The sequence below is a fragment of the Arachis ipaensis genome, chromosome B9, assembly GCF_059453495.1.
Source record: "Arachis ipaensis isolate K30076 ecotype BB chromosome B9, ASM5945349v1, whole genome shotgun sequence".
In the NCBI taxonomy this organism is placed as follows: domain Eukaryota; kingdom Viridiplantae; phylum Streptophyta; class Magnoliopsida; order Fabales; family Fabaceae; genus Arachis; species Arachis ipaensis.
Window position 1 is genome coordinate 83,053,799 of NC_142444.1, and position 13,927 is coordinate 83,067,725.

Sequence of the window (13,927 nt, forward strand, 5' to 3'; positions counted from 1 at the left end):
TGATTTCTGCATGAAGGATTATAGGTATTCCCATAGGGTTCACCCATGTAATTCACCTCTGCTATTGTACGGTTCTCAAGATCATAAGCTTCTTCTTCAGAAAATGCCTCTATAGTACTGTTGGATGATTCCTTCAATCCATTCAGACTCTGAGAGATCATATTGACTTGCTGAGTCAATATTTTATTCTGATCCAATATGGCATTCAGAGTATCAATTTCAAGAACTCTCTTCCTCAGAGGCGTCCCATTACTCACAAGATTCCTTTCAGAAGTGTACATGAACTGGTTATTTGCAACCATGTCAATGAGTTCCTGAGCTTCTGCAGGCGTTTTCTTTAGGTAAATGGATCCACTTGCAGAATGGTCCAATGACATCTTTAATAACTCAGACAGACCATCATAGAATATATCTAGGATGGTCCATTCTGAAAGCATGTCAGAAGGACACTTTTTGGTCAGTTGCTTATATCTCTCCCAAGCTTCATAGAGGGATTCACCTTCTTTTTGTCTGAAGGTTTGAACATCCACTCTAAGCTTACTAAGCTTTTGAGGAGGAAATAACTTGGCTAAGAAAGCCGTGACCAGCTTATCCCAAGAGTTCAGGCTGTCTTTTAGAGCAAACAGGAAAAGCATAAGCCTGTAAACCTCGGAGTCAACCCCATTGGTCTTAACAGTATCATAGATCTGCAAGAATTCAGTTTAGAACTAAAAAGGATCTTCTGATGGAAGTCCATGAAACTTGCAGTTCTGTTGCATCAGAGAAACTAATTGAGGCTTTAGCTCAAAATTGTTTGCTCCAATGGTAGGGATTGAGATGCTTCTTCCATGTAAATTAGAATTTGGTGCAGTAAAGTCACCAAACATCTTCCTTGCATTGTTATTATTTTCGGCCATGTCTCCTTCTTTTTCGAAAATTTCAGTCAGATTTTCTCCAGAGAGTTGTGCTTTAGCTTCCGTTAGCTTTCTCTTCAGAGTCCTTTCAGGTTCAGGATTAGCTTCAACAAGAATGTTCTTATCCTTGTTCCTGCTCATATGAAAAAGAAGAAAACAGGAAACAAAATATAGAATCCTCTATGTCACAGTATAGAGATTCCTTTATGTGAGTAGAAGAAGAAAGGAATAGGAGAAGAGAAATTCGAACACCAAGAGGAAGAGAGGGTTCGAATTTTAAGATGAAGAGAAGTGTTAGTAAATAAATAAAATAATTAGAAAGAGATGAGGGGGAGAGAATTCGAAAATTAAATAAAATAAAATAAAAATATTTTTGTTTTTAATTTAAAAATTAAAGTTAAAATTCGAAAAAGAAAAATAAAATTAAATTAAATTTAAAACAATTAATTAATTAAAAAGAAATTTTGAAAAAGAGGGAAGGATTTTCAAAAATTAGAGAGAGAGAGTTAGTTAGGTAGTTTTGAAAAAGATAAGAATCAAACAAAAAGTTAAGTGGTTAATTTGAAAAAGATTTGAAAATCAAATTTTGAAAAGATAAGAAGTTAGAAAAGAAGTTAGAAAAGATTTTGAAATTGATTTTGAAAAAGATGTGATTGAAACTTATTTAGAAAAAGATTTGAAAAAGAAATTTAAAAAGATTTGATTTTGAGATTTTAAAGTTAATTACTTGACTAACAAGAAACAAAAAGATAGGATTTAAAATTTAACCTTTCTTAATAGGCAAGTAACAAACTTTAGGATTTTTAAATCAATCACATTAATTGTTAGTAAAGATTTTGAAATTATGAAATAAAATAAGAAAAAGATTTTAAAAATAAATTTGAAATTTTCGAAAATTATGAAAGAAAAATGAAAAAAATTTGATTTTTGAAAAAGATTTGAAAAAGATAGGATTTTTAAATTGAAAATTTGATTTGACTCATAAGAAACAATTAAATTTAAAAACTTTTTGACTAAATCAAATCAAATTTTCGAAAATTATGAGTGAAATAAGGGAAAGATTTTTTTTTTTGAATTTTTAATAATGAAAGAGAAAAACATGAAAAAGACTCAATGCATGAAAAATTTGGATCAAAACACACAATGCATGCAAGAACATTATGAATGTCAAGATGAACACCAAGAACACTTTGAAGATCAAGATGAACATCAAGACTTATTTTTGAAATTTTTTTTAAGAAAAGAAAAACATGCAAGACACCAAACTTAAAAATTTTCAAACTTTAGACACTAACAAATTGAAGATGCATATGAAAAACAAGAAAAGACACAAAACAAGAAAATATGAAGATCAAACAAGAAGACTTACCAAGAACAACTTGAAGATCATGAAGAATGCAATACATGAATTTTCGAAAAATGCAAGAAAGAGGTAAACATGCAATTGACACCAAACTTAAAAACTGACACAAGACTTGAACAAGAAATATCAAATTATTTTTTATTTTATGATTTTATTAATTTTTTTCGGTATTTTTTTGAAAATTATTTGGAAAAATCAAAATAAGGATTTCAAAATTTTTAATGGGAATTCTAGGAATCTTGCAATGTTAGTCTAAAGCTCCGGTCCAAGAATTAGACATGGCTCACTAGTCAGCCAAGCTTTCAGTGAAAGCTCCGGTCCAAAATACTAGACATGGCCAATAGCCAGCCAAGCTTCAGTAGATATTGCCTACCTCCCATGTATACAACAACTATGTGTGTAACTGCCAAATGGGTGAAGATCAACAAGCTCTTGTGATGATAAGTTGAAACCTCGGTCCAAAAGATTAGACATGGCTTTCAGCCAGTCAGGATTCAACAAATCATCATGAAACACTAGAATTCATTCTTAAAAATTCTGAAGAAAAATATATTTTTTAAAATATGTATTTTTTTTGTATTATTTTCGAAAATAAGAAATAAAAAAAGCTTAAAAGAAAAATAAAATTACCAAATCTGAACAACAAGATGAACCGTCAGTTGTCCAAACTCGAACAATCCCCGGCAACGGTGCCAAAAACTTGGTGCGCAGAAATTGTGATCATCAACAATGGCGCCAAAGACTTGGTGCTCTCAATCGTGAATCACACTTTGTCACAACTTCGCACAACTAACCAGCAAGTGCACTGCGTCGTCCAAGTAAAAACCTTATGTGAGTAAGGGTCGATCCCATGGAGATTGTCGGCTTCAAGCAAGCTATGGTCACCTTGTAAATCTCAGTCAGGCGGATCCAAATGGTTATAGAGAATTGATAATTAAAACGTAATTAAAATATAAACTAGGATAGAGATACTTATGCAATTCATTGGTGAGAATTTCAGAGATGCTTTCGTTCCTCCTGAACCTCTGCTTTCCTACTGTCTTCATCCAATCATTCATACTCCTTTCCATGCCAAGCTGTATGTTGGGCATCACCATTGTCAATGGCTACATCTCGTCCTCTCTGTGAAAATGGTCCAATGCGCTGTCACTTCATGGCTAATCATCTGTCGGTTCTCGATCATACTGGAATAGGATTTACTATCCTTTTGCATCGGTCACTATGCCCAGCACTTGCGAGTTTGAAGCTCGTCATACCCATCCCTTCCCAGATCCTACTCGGAATACCATGGATAAGGTTTAGACTTTCCGGATCTCAGGAATGGCCATCCATGGGTTCTAACTTATACCACGAAGACTCTAATATCTCGAACATGGTCCCCTGTATTAGATATCTAAGAGATACTCATTCTGTCTCGTCTTCAGGTAGAACGGAAGTGGTTGTCAGGCACGCATTTATAGGTGAGAATGATGATGAGCGTCACATAATCATCACATTCATCATGTTCTTGGGTGTGAATGAATATCTTAGAATAGGAATAAGCTTGAATTGAATAGAAAAACAATAGTACTTTGCATTAATACTCAAGGAACAGCAGAGCTCCACACCTTAATCTATGGTGTGTAGAAACTCTACCGTTGAAAATACATAAGAACAAAGTCTAGGCATGGCCGAATGGCCAGCCCCCAAAACATGATCAAAGGATCAAAAGACAATCCAAAGCTGTAAATACAATAGTAAAAAGTCCTATTTATACTAAACTAGTTACTAGGGTTTACAGAAATAAGTAAATGATGCAGAAATCCACTTCTGGGGCCCACTTCCTGGAGTTGAACACCAGTTTGTAACCTGTTTCTGGCGTTTAACTCCACTTTGCAACCTGTTTCTGGTGTTTGACTCTAGAATAGGGCAAGAAGCTGGCATTGAACGCCAGTTTGCTTCATCTAAACTCAGACAAAATATGGACTATTATATATTGCTGGAAAGCCCTGGATGTCTACTTTCCATCGCAATTGAGAGCGCACCATTTGGAGTTCTGTAGCTCCAGAAAATCCACTTCGATTTCAGGGAGGTCAGAATCCAACAGCATCTGCAGTGCTTCTTTAGCCTCTGAATCTGATTTTTGCTCAAGTCCCTCAATTTCAGCCAGAAAGTACCTGAAATCATAGAAAAACACACAAACTCATAGTAAAGTCCAGAAATGTGATTTTTATTTAAAAGCTAATAAAAATATACTAAAAACTAACTAAATCATGCTAAAAACTATGTAAAAACAATGCCAAAAAGTGTATAAATTATCTGCTCATCAGGTTTACACATGATTAATACATGAGTATGTACCCAATTCTCATGATTTTTCAACAAAAATGTAAACACACTTTTATCTCTACCCAATGTTCCCAACTCTCCCAAAATCAAATGATGAACACTTTCACTAGCCTAAGCTAATCAAAGATCCAAACAAGGCACATTTATTGTTTTTCACTTAGGCTTGTAATGTGTTACAATTAAGAACAAATGGGTTAAGCATAGGCTCAAATTGGTTATCAATGGAAGATAAAAGGATATGCTATTTGGGTAAGTGAGCTAATTGAACAATGGCCTCAATCATATAAATGCATGTATACACAAAGTAATGGACATAAAGAATCAAACAAATCAAAGATTACAATCATAGGAAGAGAATAATACACACAAGAATGAAAGTAAGTGGTTATGTATGATGTAACCACACAATTAGGCTCAAATCTCACATGCTTGTGTTCTTAGCTCAAAAATCATGTTCCACAAAGTATATAATTCAAGCAAGTTCTAAAATTTTTTTTTCAATTGGGGTGCCATAGATAAAATTCTTGGAAAATATCATGATTTTGACTAAGCTTAATATATACATATGCAATGCAGCCAAAAATCCTAAAAGACCTAAAAATGAAATGCAAAAGTGTTGGGATTAGAAACTTGTCACCCAAAAATGCCGAGCGGTCGGACGACCTCCCCATACTTAAAATTTTGCACCGTCCTCGGTGCATCCAAAGATGAGTAAGGGGGTACGGCGACTTTCCTAGTTGCTACCTTCAGTTGGTAGGTCAACTGATGCTGCGTGTTCTTCTCCAACTTCCATTTTTGCTTATGATGATTCAACCTGGACATAGAAAATAGGAGATAATAAGACAAGTAAATGCACAAGCAAGGAAGCATGGATTGTTGGAATGAGGTAAATCACTAGAATTGAGTGAATGAATTGGTGTGACAATAATGAAAAATAAGTGTGTGGGTCCTAACTTGCATGCGGTTTAGAACTCACACCTAGTATTTAAAAATCATGTCACAATTATACAAAAGAAAATATGCACTTCACTCATTCTAGTGTGCTTGAGATACTTTAAAAGACTTGTAGGCTAAAACAACCCAACGAGTAGTGAAGAAGCATAAAAGCATTCAAGCAAAAATCAAGCAATTGTGAAATTGGATAATGTATGGACATTGATTGATGTGCAAGTAAATTTGATGAACAAAATGGTATAGAGAGCTCACACATCAAACAATGACACATATTGAAGTTGTTGCAACACCTAAGTGACATAGAGGTGAAACACATGGATCCTATGGAACTTAGGAAAAAGAAGATAGAAGTGGAAATCAATCACATAGCAAGCATGGCCCACAAACTTTTTACAAAGCTCAAAAATATGTCACTATGTAAGCTTTCGATCTAATTTCACACCCACACTCTCAATGCATGAAATAGGTGATATGAACAAAGGGTCAATCATAAACAAGTATCACCTAAAAAAATGCAATGATAATATACAATTGCCTAACAATAGATGATGAATGCATGGTGGCCAAAACATGCAATTCAAAGAGTTAAGATGCATGAAGGCAATGTAGCATGTACTTGGTATTCATAAATGTTCAACATGAAAACTTAAAACCAAGTAATAAATTGTAACTTCAACAAAGGAACCCAACAATGACAATAACAACAATGATGTTAAACTAACATCCTATTATTAATAAGCAGCAGTAAACAGTAAACAAGATTAGTAATCCAACACTTATAATGGAAAACAAAAATAAATTAACTAACTAACTAAAAGAAATGGTGTTACATGATGCTTGGTAGTGTTGGATGATGTTTTAAGAGTGGAAGGAAAAGAAGAGAAAAGAGAAGAAGGAAAGAAATGGAAAGAAGAGAAGAAAGGAAGTGTATTGAAAGAAGGGTATCTGCACGTACGCATGCATGGCGCGCGCACGTGGATGGTGGCGCAATGGAAGTGGTGCGTACGTGTACATGGCGCGTCCGCGTCGACGGCTTATTTTGAGAGGAGCGCATACGCGCAGGGTACGCGTGCGCGTGCCTTGGGCACAAAATTTGCACGCTTCAGGCACAACTCTCGGGTGAACATATGGAGGGGGGAAAACTCAATCCACGCGTCCGCGCACATGGCGCGTGCGCGTGGATGGCCGAAATTGCTTGATTCACGCCTACGCGTGAAGTGCACGTGCGCGTGGATGGTGCTCTGTTTTTCAAATTTTTTCTATGTTTTTGCACCAAACCAAGCATTCCAAACCTCCAAACAGCTACCAAAACATCATAAAACCTTATTTAACCTACTAGACTCCCAATTAAATTCAACTAACTAAACAAAACATGAAATTAAACCTAAATTACCAATATTTTCAAAGGAGAAAATGAAAAGATGTTACCATGTTGGGGTGTCTCCCACCTAGCACTTTTAGTTTAAGTCCTTAAGTTGGACATTGGGAGGCTTCTTGTCAAGGTGGCTTATGCTTGTATCCATCCTTGAACCTCCAAGAGTGCTTGTCCTTCAATCGGTTGTCAAAAGTTCCAACCTTCTTCACTAAGCTTGAGTGAGGTTCTCTCCAAGACATGGGCTCCCAAAATTGACTCTCATAGGGTAATCCTGTAACAACCCTGATTTTCAAGTACATGAGATCTTTTCTGAAAGTACGGATTTCTCCGGAAAATCAGTAAAGGAAACACCTCTGTTATATCATCAAGCATCTAAATCCTCATTATCATTATGTCATCCTTAAGCTATAACCTCCTCTGAGGCAAGCTCGATAATGCAATCCCGAAGAACCTAGTTTTTGAACCGTATCGGTTGGCAGTTTTGATTCTGATTTTCGTAAATAGTCTCTGTTTGACGAACCGGACTCGATTCATGAGAGGAGAGATATAATAGTATAATATTATCATTATATTAGTATTAGAAAATTCTTGAATGACATTATAAGGTTACCTGGTCTGTTTTTGTTAAAAACAGAAAATCGGTTTAACCGGGTTTACGGTTTACTGGTGCAGCTTAGCACCAGCACTCTCTGATGAATTTAGCAATGCTAAGGCCTCATTATACATGTTCTATTCTCATAATAAATATGTTTCTAGTGTCATTTATGCTAGTAGCTTAGAAAATAATTTATAGAGATGTTTTTAGGAGTGTTCCGATACACCTAGTTTTAGTAGTTGTACACCAGAGATATTTTAATATTATTTTAATCCACCTCCAAACCAACCAATCACAACTCACCTTACACCCCCAAGACCTCCAAGGCTGTCTCATTTCATCATTTTGGCCGAAAATAACAAGAGAGAAAAGAGAGAAACTTTCATGAACACTTAATCTTCAAAGCTTGATTTCTTCTAAACTAAAACTCAAATCAAAACTCCGATATCACCAAAATGATCCTCTCTTCTTCCTCTACATAACCATGTAACTTATCAAGGATGGAAATAAGGTGAGATGGCTGTCTCCCTCCCATTTCAATTCGGTTTTCAAGGAAAACCATGCAAAACATGTGTTTTCTTGATGTTCTTCCTTAGGAATCATGCTTAACTTGACTTGAGGGCCAAGAAACGTGAATTTCCAGCAAGTCTAAGGTGAGATATCTCTTCCTAACATACTGAGTGAGATTTGGTCAGTTGAGAGTTTTTGGATTTAAAGTTGTTCTTGATGTGATTTAGGAGGAAAAAGTGCTTAAGGACCACCTGAAAGTTTAACCGAATTAGGAGCAGCAAAACCAGGTAGGGATTGACGAATTGAATCTTGATTGATTGTGTTTGAGTTGTGTGATTATGATATGGTTTGGCTGTGCTTGAAATTGATTGTTTGTATGAGTAATTCTTTTTGAAATTTTGGTGAAAATTTGATGAAATTTGATAAAATTCAAGCTATGAATGTGTGTTCTTGTGGCTGCTGGAAAATGAAACCCTAGAGCTTAAATTTATGTTCAATTTGTGTTAAAATCATGTAGAAAAGATGGGGTTTTAGTGGCTGGAAATTTATTTTGAATTTCGGTAAAAATCGGTTGCTGAAAAGACTGAAAAACGGGTAAAAACAGAGAAAGAATTTGAAGAATATACGAAGAACACGAAGAACACTTTGAGTGTGGTGAAGAACATTGAAGAACACCTTTTAGATCTTAGAAAGGGCAAGGAAGTAAAATTTTTGGTGTTTAAGGGGTTATATGGTAATTTCTGGAAGTTAGGGTGGTAAAAAGTGAATTTTAAAGGTTAAAAGTAAAAGGTAAGTTAATTTTCGAAAATTTAGTATTAAAATAATAAATAATAATAAAATATTAAATAATAATATTTAATTGAAAATAATATTTTAATAAAAATAATAAAATAATGCGGAAAATGCAGTTTTCTTTAAAAGCTTTAGAAAGACAACTTTAAGTGCAGAATCTCATAATTACCTTCATAAAACACTTAGGGAGTGGTAATAACATGATAGTGAGGCAAAGATAAAGAAAAGATAAAAAGTTAAAGAAAAGATAAAAACTAAAGAAAAAGTCTGTAAAATTTTAATGACAAAAAAACAGACAGAGACTAGCAAACGAACTAGGGCAACTTAGTTAGTACTTGAGTTGCGACTAGGGTTAGGTGTTATATGAAAAGTTAAACTGTTTCAGTACAGACTTAATGAACCTATACCTGGGACAGGCTAACTATTCATACCGAAATTTACATAAGCTTTAAATACACTTGTTAAACAGAGAAATCATAGCAGAATAAAGTAACACAAAGCACAGAGTAACCAAAGTAAAGTAAAGAGATACAAAGAGAAAAGAATAATATGATAAAGAGAAATGGTTTGAGCCAGGATATTGTAAAAGTGAAAGATGTAAAGTTTGTACAGTATGATTGAACAGAGAAAGAAAGAGGTACTGCATAAGAATGTGAAAATGATGATGAATAATGAGAATGATGATGAATGATGATAATGAGAATGATTATGTAACGATCTGCTGCATAAAGGCAGTCAGCTAGATAGTGGTATGACCACAGAACATTTTCCAGTGTTACACAGCTATTGAGAGCTGTACCTGCAATTGATAACCTGGGATCACTTGCAGAGAATATTAATTCATACACGGCTAGAATGCCGCACCTGTAAGGCAAGGATTGCTTACAGAGAATATGATTTCATACACGGCTGGAATGCCGCCACCTGTAAGGCAGAGTTTGCTTACAGAGGATATGACGCATACGTCGGTTAGTGAGAACTGTACCTATGCTGACTGGAAAACCATACCCGTTTCAGTTGCTTCGGGTTACGTCGAGAGCGGGTAGAAACTGACAAATGAGCTCATTACCTGCGCTAGGGCTAGACATGCATCATACTTGGTTGCGCATTTCCTTTGTTATGATTGTGGTATGAATGTATGATTTCCTTGTTTGTATTCCATTCTCTGCGCTTGTGTTATTTTCTTGTATTCTTCTGTTTGTGTTCTGCTATCTCTTTTCTCTATCTTCTCTACTTATCTGTGTTTTCTAATTACTGCTTCTTTGTATTCTGCTAATAGTCTGCTAAACAACATAGAATGAATGAACGTAACTAATAACCCCGACCCTACTAAGAACTCCCCAGTTCTTACCCCTTCTCTCTCCCTTCCCCCTTCAGATGGAAGTAAGAGTACCTTACCATAGTTTGCTGATGACCGTTCGCAAGAAGAGGATTCTGCTCTAGATAGTCTTCTGAGTCTAGGGTGAATATCGTTCTCTGATTATATGTATATACTATGAGACCAGCCAATGTCTGCACCCCGTTCGTATGCGCACTTTAACCTAAATCCTATGTACGAGATTCCTATTGTGTGGCTACTTCATGAGGTAGCAGAGAGACGTCCTATGGAAAAGTCTGATCGTGCAGAGGAGTAACAGATGATGTTCTATCTTTTGATGACGTTCCACCTGACTTGAGTTTTGAAGACCTAGAACGTACTTTCCCTCGCTTTAGTAGTTTAGAGGGACTAGGTGAGTATAGAGTCTAGGCTAGCCTAGGTGCCAGCTTAGGGACCTCTTGAACAGTTCAGGACCTGGGATGTTGTATGTATATACATGTATATAGATATTATTTAGCTATATCTAGGGGTGTTCTAACTAACAGTCTATATTCTAATAAAGGCTGAATCACTGAATGTTGTCAACTACTTGTGATGTATTTATGTGTGGTTATTTATAACTGTTTTATCTATTATTATTTGTGAATTGATTATAAATGATTCTGTCTATTAATCCAAACGTTTTCAAAAAAAAAATACACCTCGCAAATTAACTACGCTTTTAACAACGAATCAGGCTCATATGATAAATAATAGATAATAATTAGGAAGACAAATTGGTAGCGCTCAGTTTCCGGTATGATCTAGACATATTGAAAATTGGGTCGTTACAATTTGGTATCAGAGCAGTTCGTTCCCAGTAGAACCTGGGGAGTGGGCTGACTATGCTTCATTGCATACTCTGTTGTGTGTCTCATGCGTATAGGATATCCCAGTGATATATGTTGCATGATTGTTTCTGTGTTTTCATTTTGGGAATGTTCACACTTGACTTGAAATGTTAAGACTGATCACCTTAACAATGATTGTTTGGTGTGAACAGGACTACAATGGGTTCACGGAGACGAGGCGTACGGGAAGGAATTCCTAATGTTAACTACGAGAGGGAACAGAAAACGTTTATGGCTACCATGAACAACGCGGATGAAGTAGTGCGTGAAGCTGCGCTAACAGCGGCTAGGGCTGTTGAACGTCTTAGAGTGAGAAATGGGAATGATGAGAATAACTTAGGGCATCCTGAAAGACCTATGACCCTTGCGACCTTTCTGAAGGTTAATCCGCCTAAGTTCAAGGGTACACTCGTTGCGACTGACGCTGATAACTGGTTTCGAGGTATTGAACGATCACTGAGAGCGCAGTATGTTCCGGAAGGATAACACGTGGAGTTTGCTACTTATATGCTCGAGGGAGAAGCTGAGTACTGGTGGCAGGGGATACAGCGACTGCTACAACGTAATGAAGGTGACATTCCTTTGGATACTTTTAAAGATGAATTCTACAAGAAATATTTCCTAAGAGCAGTGCGTGATGCTAAAGAGATAGAGCTTATGCAGCCGAGGCAATGGGATATGACTGTTGCTGAGTATGCTCGTAATTTTGATGACTTATGTCGTTTCTCTAAGATCTGTCAAGGGAATCCTGCTGACTTTGAAGAATGGAAGTGCTTGAAGTTTGAAGGAGGCCTTCTTGATGATCTGATGAGTTCAATAGTTCCGTTGGAGATACGTAATTTTGCTGAATTAGTCAACAAGAGCAAGCTAGTTGAAGAATGTATTAAGAAAGTGACTGTGGCCAAGGTGAGTCGCCAAGGATTTCCACCAAGGCGTCTTAGCAATCATCAGGAAGCTGGGAGAAGGGTGCATTTTAAAGCGCGTGGCAAGCATAAGAACCTACAAGTTGGTAACATTACTGCTCGCCGTACTGGTAAGAATGGAGGTAAAGTAAGGCAAGGCAATGGTAAACGAGCCCATCAGGCTTACATAAACACTGCATGTAAGCAATGCGAAAAAGAGCATGATAACAGGTCTTGCCAGTTTGGATCACCTAACTGCTATGCTTGTGGAGAACTTGGACATATTGCCAAGGATTGTCCGAAGGGATTTACTCAAAATTCAGTTAGAACCCAGCAACAAGGACGAGTGTTTGCTATCACTATTGACGATGTTGTGCAATCGAACGCCCTCATTCAAGGTCAGTGTTATGTCAAGAATCGATTTCTAACTGTACTGTATGATTCGGGTGCATCGCATTCTTTATTTCTCTAACTATTGCTTACGAGTTAGGATTATATTTCTTTAAATTGAATTTTTACTTGATTGTCCATACACCTGCATCCCAAAATGCTTTGACCAGTTTAGTGTGCTTGCAAGTACCATTCGCTATTAGGAACAGGACTTTTATACAGGATCTAATCTGTTTACCTCTATGTGGTTTAGAAGTTATTTTAGGATTAGATTGGTTATCTAAGTATCATGCTTTCCTTGATTATTTTAAAAGAACTGCTGTTATTCCATCTGATAGTCCATGTACTAAACCATTTCTGTCCCACACCTTATATCTGAATTCTGTAAGAGTTACCTTAGACGGGAGGGAGTGGTAATAACATGATAGTGAGGCAAAGATAAAGAAAAGAAAAAAAGTTAAAGAAAAGATAAAAACCAAAGAAAAAGTCTGTAAAATTTCGATGACAGAAAAACAGACAGAGACTAGTGAACGAACTAGGGCAACTTAGTTAGTACCTGAGTTACGACTAGGGTTAGGTGTTATATGAAAAGTTAAACTGTTTCAGTATAGACTTAATGAACCTATACCTGGGACAGGCTAACTATTCATACCGAAATTTACATAAGCTTTAAATACACATGTTAAACAGAGAAATCAGAGCAGAATAAAGTAACACAGAGCACAGAATAACCAGAGTAAAGTAAAGAGATAAAAAGAGAAAAGAATAATATGAGAAAGAGAAATGGTTTGAGCCAGGATATTGTAAAAGTGAAAGATGTAAAGTTTGTACAGTATGATTGAACAGAGAAAGAAAGAGGTACTGCATAATAATGTGAAAATGATGATGAATAATGAGAATGATGATGAAAGATGATAATGAGAATGATTATGTAATGATCTGCTGCATGAAGGCAGTCAGATAGATATTGGTATGACCACAGAACGTTTTCCAATGTTACACAGCTGTTGAGAGCTGTACCTGCAACTGATAACCTGGGATCACTTGCAGAGGATATTAATTCATACACGGCTAGAATGCCGCACCTGTAAGGCAAGGATTGCTTACAGAGAATATGATTTCATACACGGCTGGAATGCCGCCACTTGTAAGGCAGAGTTTGCTTACAGAGGATATGATGCATACGTTGGTTAGTGAGAACTGTACCTATGCTGACTGGAAAACCATACGCATTTCAGTTGCTTCGGGTTACTTCGAGAGCGGGTAGAAACCGACAAATGAGCTCATTACCTGTGCTAGGGCTAGACATGCATCATACTTGGTTGCGCATTTCCTTTGTTATGATTGTGGTATGAATGTATGCTTTCCTTGTTTGTATTCCATTCTCTTCGCTTGTGTTATTTTCTTGTATTCTTCTGTTTGTATTCTGCTATCTATTTTCTCTATCTTCTCTACTTATCTGTGTTTTCTAATTACTGCTTCTTTGTATTCTGCTAATAGTCTGCTAAACATCATAGAATTAATGAACGTAACTAATAACCCCGACCCTACTAAGAATTCCCCAGTTCTTACCCCTTCTCTCTCCCTTCCCCCTACAGATGGAAGTAAGAGTACCTA

General features: G+C 36.3%; 1 non-coding gene across 1 annotated transcript; it reads left to right on the plus strand.

Annotated features, from left to right (window-relative positions):
- The first annotated feature begins 431 nt into the window (after positions 1-431).
- LOC148545244 (small nucleolar RNA R71) lies at positions 432-539 on the plus strand. The gene has a single exon (XR_015901327.1). It is a non-coding gene; the product is annotated as a small nucleolar RNA R71 (small nucleolar RNA).
- Positions 540-13,927: the final 13,388 nt, after the last annotated feature.